The sequence below is a fragment of the Rosa rugosa genome, chromosome 1, assembly GCF_958449725.1.
Source record: "Rosa rugosa chromosome 1, drRosRugo1.1, whole genome shotgun sequence".
In the NCBI taxonomy this organism is placed as follows: domain Eukaryota; kingdom Viridiplantae; phylum Streptophyta; class Magnoliopsida; order Rosales; family Rosaceae; genus Rosa; species Rosa rugosa.
In genome coordinates, this window is record NC_084820.1 from 63858098 (window position 1) to 63866160 (window position 8063).

The window sequence follows — 8063 nt, forward strand, 5'->3', positions numbered from 1 at the left end:
CACTCTCCGCTCCCCGAGCGAGCGCCTTCAGGTTGGGCGAGGACCACACCCTTCGCCGGCGGGGCAATCTGAGCTGGCGGCACGTTGGGCTGGGACGCCTTCGCCCAGTCGATAGCGCTCTTCTGTCTCAGCATCTCCACATTGGCTACGGCCCCAACCTTCGCCGCCTCAGTCATTGCTTTTTTGTAATCCGTCGACTGTTTGAATGCCTCAACAGCGGCGGCCGCAGCGCGGCTCCCTTCAGCTCTTAGACGGGCGACCTCACCCTCTAGCTTCTTCACCTCGGCTAGTCTGGCGGCGGACTCCCGCTGCAGGATATCAATCTTCTTATCCTTGGCGGCCACCCGCTTTTGCAGCAGGCCCATGTCTTGTTCCAGCTTGGAGACATGGGCATTCCGCTCCAAGTCCCGCTTGATGGCCACCGCCATCTTGCCGCGGGCGTCTGCGGCATCACAGTCCGCCTTTGTCAGGCGCCGTTCCACCTCCGCCAGCTTGTCCTTTGCCTCCGCCAGCTCTTTCTGAAGACCCTGGACCTCCTCCCTGAGCTCCCGCTCAACCCGGGGCTGCTTCGACGCCGCCAGGAACATTTCATGCAGCCCAACCGACAGGTGACCAAAGGCCGAGCTAAAGGGCGACTGGTCAATGGCCGTTGGGCGCGAAATCCCCGCTAGGCCGCCAAACCCCAGCCGCTCGCAGAGGTGGTAGAGAAATTCCCGCTCACCGTCGGTCATGAATTCTGCATACGCGGCGAACGAGTCCAGGTCACTCGCGGGCGTCTCTCTCTCCTTGACAACGGGAGCCTTGAGCGGAGCTTGCCGAGCCCTCTTCTGCTGGCGGGCCCCAATGGTCTCCACATTGTCCCCCTCTTCCTCATCAGGGGAGTCATTCTGCCGGCGCCTTCGCTGGAGCACCCTTGTGTTCCCAGCAGCAGGCCTCGATCCCCTCGCAGGCGGCTCCTCCCTTGCAGCGGTGACGGTCTCTGCCGGCGACACCGTTCTCTCCTTATGAGAGCCCCGCCTGTTAGCAGGCGCCCTCTCCTTCTGCGGCGCGGCGGTAGCAGATCCCTTCTTCCCGCCATCCACATTGGCCCCCGCCTGAACGACCGGCAGGCCGTCACCACCAAGGTGGGAGTGGTGCGGCATAGGTAGCACCACGGGAACCTCGGACGGGCTCAGTGCCAGCGTTTCCGGGTTCACGACCGTCTGCTGGGCCGCCAGCCCGGAGGCATACAGGGTCTCCAAGAAGTTGTCGATCTCTGCGCGGTCCATAGCCTTATCAAAAGCGTCGCGGCTCGCTTTGTTACCTGGCGGAGTTTCTAAAAAAAAAAAAAAAACAACAACAAACCAGTCATCCTGAGGCACTCTGATCGAAAGTACAATGTGGCGGAGATTTCTTACCAACGGCACGAGTCAGTCGTTGATCGACCAACAAATCCCAACCGGTAAGAAGGCGAAAGTCCAGCAAGTTGCGATTCCGCCAACAACCTCTGATGCATGCCACGCGACACTCTTCTTCACGAGTCAGGTTGTAGCGCAAGCCCGCTGCACAAACAAACAGTAATCATTAGTAGAAGTACAGGGCTACGCATAAGAGAAACCGCCAGCTATGTTCAGCGGAGACCGGTAAACAACCTCGGATATGTTGAAACTCCGACTTAATCCTAAACGTCGGCTCCCCCTCGTTGGACCCAGCTTGGTATTCCCACCCCGCCGTGGCAACACAGAAGGTCCCCCGCTAGTAGGACATGGAATCCTTCAGGTTCTCGATCAGCTTGGGCGCCCCCTAGCGGCGACTCAAGTTCACCTGCCCTCTGCAACCTTGGCGCTTCACGTACAACAGCTCGTAGAAGTGCAGCACTTCCGCCACGGTTGGCCCCTCACAACCGGAAAGCCGCCATAGGGAGTTCAGCGCCAGCATTAACCGCCACATATTGGGACAAATTTGCCCAAAAGCAAGGCCAAACTCGCACACCAAAATTTGAAGATTGGGCACCAGCGGGAGTGTCACTCCTTGGCGGAATATCGCCTCGTGCACGGCGGCAAACCCCTCTGGAAGAATCGATGCCTTCTCGTCCACCGTCGGCGGACGTAGCTTCACCGAACCTGGCAACCGGAACATCCGCTTCACCCGATTGACGGCGGCAACGTTCATCCGCCCTCCTGCCTAGTCAACAGGGGTGTCGTCCTGGAGGACCCACGCTGACTCAGCATCCTCCCCCGCCAGCGGAGCCACTGGCAGCGCTGTTACTTGCCAACCGCTCATCACGCCTATTTTTGGCAGCGGCGGCCTCCCCTGCCCTAGAACTCTCTGGACGCGAGGCACGACCCACAGCTACTTCCCAGGGTATGGTTTGTAGCGGGTCAACCTCTAGCGGTTCTGGCAGTGAGGTTCCTGCATGGGCAGACGGAAGCAACGAGTCAATAAATATTCTATCCGCCACACTGAACGACGCGTCAGACCCGGAATCCTCACTGCTCGAAATCTCTACGACGTTAGCCATCCCAAACCCTAAGACCCAAATCAGTTAACTCAAACAAGATCTAGCCTATGCCTATATCAGTTATAGCCAAGAACATTAAGAACAATTTACCCAGAAAATGCCAAAACAAGAACAAACACACTCAACCCAGATTCGACCATCTAGCAAATCCCTAAACGCCAACTCTCTGCCAAACACCATAACCCACCCCCCAAATCTCACTTCACACCCTCAGAGCACACCAAAGAAGAGCATATAGCACCCAAAAAAACAGAAACGGCAAAACCCAGAAATCAACAGATCCAATGAAACAGGGAAGAGAATCAAGATACCAACCTTAATGGCAAAAACTCCGGCGTGATGGTGAACAACAGTCTTCGATGGGGAAAATCTTCGTTTTTCCTGGAACGATATCTCTCACGAAATTCCAGCAGCCTCTTTCTTCAGTCTCGGATGAGCAAAGCGTGAAGACGACGAGTAGAGTTTGAAGCCTTAACAAAGTGTCAAATCTCGCTCAGTTCCCCCCCTTTTATGTCAACATCAATGCATTCTAAACCGTCCACTGAAAAACGACATCGCACACCAGCCGTACACGTGTCCCACGTCTCCACTTACTCTCCGGATTAACCGAGGTGTCGCCTCGGTTACGGAATCCATAATTACGCGCATTAATGGCGAGAAGACGGCCAGGCTTGGGAGACAAGCCTCCAGACGCTAACCCTCTAGGAGTTGGCCACGTGTCGACCACCATCAGACGAAACGTCTAATGGAAGTAACCACTTGGGAGCAAATCACCAACCGTCCGAAGTCTCCGCTGAGCGAAACCCCGCCAGCGGAACTTCTTCCTTGTCACCTTCCAAGTGACGAAGTCTCCGCTGAGCGAAACCCCGCCAGCGGAACTTCTCCCTTGTCACCTTCCAAGTGACGAAGTCTCTGCTGAGCGAAACCCCGCCAGTGGAACTTCTTCCTTGTCACCTTCCAAGTGACGAAGTCTCCGCTGAGCGAAACCCCGCCAGTGGAACTTCTTCCTTGTCACCTTCCAAGTGTCTTCCTTGTCACCTTCCAAGTGATGAAGTCTCCGCTGAGCGAAACCCCGCCAGTGGAATTTCTCCCTTGTCACCTTCCAAGTGACGAAGTCTCCGCTGAGTGAAACCCCGCCAGCGGAACTTCTCCCTTATCACCTTCCAAGTGACGAAGTCTCCACTGAGCGAAAACCCGCCAGCGGAACTTCTCCCTTGTCACCTTCGAAGTGACGAAGTCTCCGCGGGGCGAAACTCCTCCAGTAGAACTTCTCCCTTGTCATCCTGCAAGCGGGGCGTCTTCCGCTACAAACCTCTAGCGGAACCCCCTTTTTCATCTTGCAAGCTGCGTACTTTGTTCAGCACAATTTCGCTCAATAAAATACCTCCAGGCACGTCTACTGGACGCTGCTTCCTGCTACAGTCAGCGGGGGGATATCCGCCAGCGGCGGATCCCAAGGCCACGCCTCACTCTGACAACTACCGCCACGCGGCTTTACGGTCAGACGGTCCCTACGGGACGCGGGGACTTGTCAACAGTCTACGACGGCCCTGATCAGGCACGTTGACCCCCGTCACTTGGGTACTAAAGATTGGGCTCGCTATCCAACACCCTCTGCTCCGTGCAGCTCCACCTCAACAAACAATTTGCCGACCATCCGGAGGTCTATCTTCGCCGGGGAGTGGGGGACTCCCTGGGGGGCCTAGCAAGGGCCCACCCGAAAGGGTATAAAGCGTTTGCTCAGTAAATCCATGGTTGACAACGCATTGACGCTAATTATGCTGGTGCAAGTCTAGCGGAAGATAACGCTTCAAACCGCTGAACAACTCCCCAACCAAGATTGCCCTCCTTGACTGGGGACTTGGGGGACTTGTACATACATGTACATTTACAAGCAAAATAAGCTATAATGGGCTACGCTCATGGTACCTCCAGATGTACTAATTCCCGCCAAAGGAATAACATATAGATACACTGCCAGGCGGGCTACTGCCTGAGCCTCGGATCATCCCCAGATCACCGCCGACGCGCCGCCACGCGCCGTGCCAAGATAGCATCAGAAGCTCCTAAAGCTGGGGACTGAAGCACATCAGTCCCACATCGAAAACAAAGAGAAGATCAGCTTCCTCCTCACCTATAAAAGGTCCTCTCCTCTCTCCTCATTAATTACGCATTTACTACTCATTTATTGTTATGCTATCTATATGCATTGACTGACTTAGGCTTCGGAGAAGTGAAGACCGCCCAACGCGGTCTCCCTCTGACGCCCTGTCTTTCGTTTGACAGCTAGCGAAGATCACCGAATCCAGAGTAGCGGTCCGCCCACCGGACCCGCGTTAAACGAAGGTTTGGCTACCGCCAGACTTTGAGCATTAACACTCATCCTGAAAAACAACAAATGATTAGGGTTAGTTTCGGAGCGAAAAGGCTACCACGAAAATAATAAAAATTTCTGAGCGTAGTCGCTTCCCAGAAATTAGGAATTTCCTGGCGTAGTCGCTTCCAATAAATTCGATTCCAAGAGGGGTTGGATTAGATCGAAACAATGATGTTTGTGGTCGATCGTTTTATCTTAACAAACTCTAAGTTTGGAGGACTCTACAAGCTCCAAGCTTCGAGTGAGCACGAACCCCCACAGTTTAGCTTAATTTGGTCTCCTCTATGATGAAGAAAGGGGGGTAGAAGAAGGGAGGTTGCAAGTCCCCGAGAAAAAGAAGAGGTTGCAACTTTTAGAAAAAAAATACCTCGAAATAGGTCATCGGAAAATTTGGCCGGAAAAAGTCGCCCGAAAATGGCCGGAAATGTAACGTTCCGAACCTAAATTTACCGATTTACTAGTGATTTGGACGGTAAACGACCTTTACTTTCACTTTTTACTTTGTTTCGATACTTTTAGTGGCCCTAAAAGTTGACTTTTTGTTCCGGTCAAAATTTGAAAAAATTTCCTTCATGGAAGTTGTAGAGGACGTTAAAACGAGCGCGTGCATATGTGGTACGTAAAAATCGGAGTTCGTATGCGAAAGTTATGAGTGAAAAATGAAAGTTACTGTTCATGATAAATTAGTATATATTGGAATTTTACTGTGGTAGGTTTCCAAATCCGGAAACCCACCCTTTCTATGTGCCCCTGAAAATTTTGCTTAATTTTTAGAAGATAATTTTTCGCCAATAAGATTTTCGCAAGGTGATTTAAGTGAAGAAATCGATTTTGGAGATTGTTTTGGTGTCGAGACGACCTATTGGGCCTTATGATTTAAGTTTGGGCCGAGATTCTTTCATTTGGGCCTAAAAGGTTACTAAAGTTCATTGAAGCAAAAGATCGTCGAAGAAAATTTGAAAGGAAGGCGAATTGAGTTGTAGTGAAGTTTTGGATTTTTAATTTTTACGAAATCGAGTTTTGGGCCAAAGTCATCCCTTGGGCCTAAAAGGTCGCCAAGTGTTAACAAGACAAAAGATTGTCGGAGTTATTTTACAAAGCGATGAATTGGATCTTTAAGCAAATCGAGTTTTGGACTTAAAGGGTGTTGTCGATGAAAGATGAAGAAAAGAAAAGTTACGAGCCCAAAACCGAACGCAATTAGCTAGGAGAGTTCCGTAATTCGTCGCAAGGGGTAAATTCGGTATTTCTCACCCACTAGTATAAATAGAAACTTGGAAAACCCTACTCTCCCATTCTCTCCCTCTCCTCTCTCTCGGCCGCGTTCTCTCTCTCTCTCCCCGACCTCTCTTTCTCGTCTTCGCTCTCTGCATCGCCGGGAAATCCCATCTCTGGCCACCACCTCTTGTCACCGTCACCACCAATCAACTCAGTACCTAAATCCGACCCAAACCCAAGAGAAATTGAAGCCATGCATCGACTCCGGCCTCCACTTGCGATCCTCCAAACTGAGACGCCACTGTCGCTACCTCCCTTCGGATTCTGGCTACCGCCTCACCACACCACCACCACCGCTCAACTCAGTGGACTACGGAGACCAAAACCCAAAGGCAGCTACCCCAACTGACGCCGGAAAATCGCCGTACACACCACCGCTGATGGCATCGAATCTGCATGCCTTCGTTCTCCAACCTCCAGTCCAAATCGAGCTAAACCACCTCCATAGTTTGAATCAGCATCTCACGATTTACAATAGCCCAAACATCAGACCTCCGATTCCGACCAGAGCCGCCACACGCGCCGCTGCTGGCGCGTGAGAAACCTTGACGCCGCCATGAACCCTACCGGCGTAGTCTTATTGTTTTGGTAAGCCGTTTTCGAAGCCCCCTTTCGTTATTTGGTTGAGTTTCAATTCCAAAATAGTGGATTGCTGATGTTCAATTCTTTTGGTTGATGTTCTTGAATCCCGGACTTGGAGGATGGGAATTGAAATGAAAGGGGAGCTTCTGGTCTTGGTTTCAATTTTAGTTTTCAGGGGATGGTGAAGAACAGAGGGCTGCAAGAAGTAGCACGTTATGGAGATTTTGGTCTCAGCAGAGCAGGTATGGGGTAAGAAATCCCAACTTATGATTTCAGTTTTGTTGGGATATTGAAATTGATTAATTGAGCATGTTGTTTTGTGGTGGAGAAGAATACCTGGAATTTGGTCAAGGACGTTAAGCCGAGGCTACCAAAGAAAGGATTTGGAAAGGTAATGACATGAAGAAAGAAATGGATTTCTGTTTACTGTGCTTGTATTGTATCGCTTGAAATCGAAAGAAGTGAGTGGAAATGGATAGTTGCTTACTTTTATAGTACTCGGTTGAATGTGAATGAGTTTGTGCGAATGAGATTATGTATGTGTGAATGGCTATGTTTGGCATAGAAGGAAATTGATTAATGAGAAAGGACCATTTATGAAAATGAGTTAATGTTGTGAACAATGTTAAAGAAAGTGAGTAATTATCAATGTTGGAAGGGAGTTGATAATGAAAATGGTGGATCTTAATCGAGTGGGATATATAAACTTTTCGATTAAGGTTATGAACATAGTAAACCGAATGAACATAGTAAACCGAATCATAGTTACCATATCCCGGAATGAACATAGTAAACCGAATCATACGGGAATGGTAAATGAATGCTAAAACAGAGGAAAATCAATTGAAATTGAACCGAACTATATTTAAGGGACACTTGTGTTAAGTTTAATCACCATATCCTAAATGATTCAAATGCTACATCATTTGGATTGTTTGGGAATGGATAATAGAATTTATCAACTAAAGGAAAATTCTACAAACACAAGGTACCTAGATCATTGTTCGATTAAAGAATAATCCGATGGACTTTAAGGAAATTAAGTAAATGTTTTGGTTGCTCGGTTAGTTGAGTTGTAATGACGTTAAGTTACTCATTGATTAGATTTTTTTTATTATAAAGGACTCGAGCATGTGCACTTGGATTAGGACAAATGATCGAAAGTCGGAAACGAACCCGAATGTGGACGAGCACTCCATATCCAGGTAGGGTGAGCCGTCCCTATCTTGTTAGTGGTTTTCTTGTGCGTGTATATGCTTATATATATGAAGCTGCCTGCAAGTACGTTTTTGGTTGTTCATTAGTCGACGCCTCGTGATATCCATG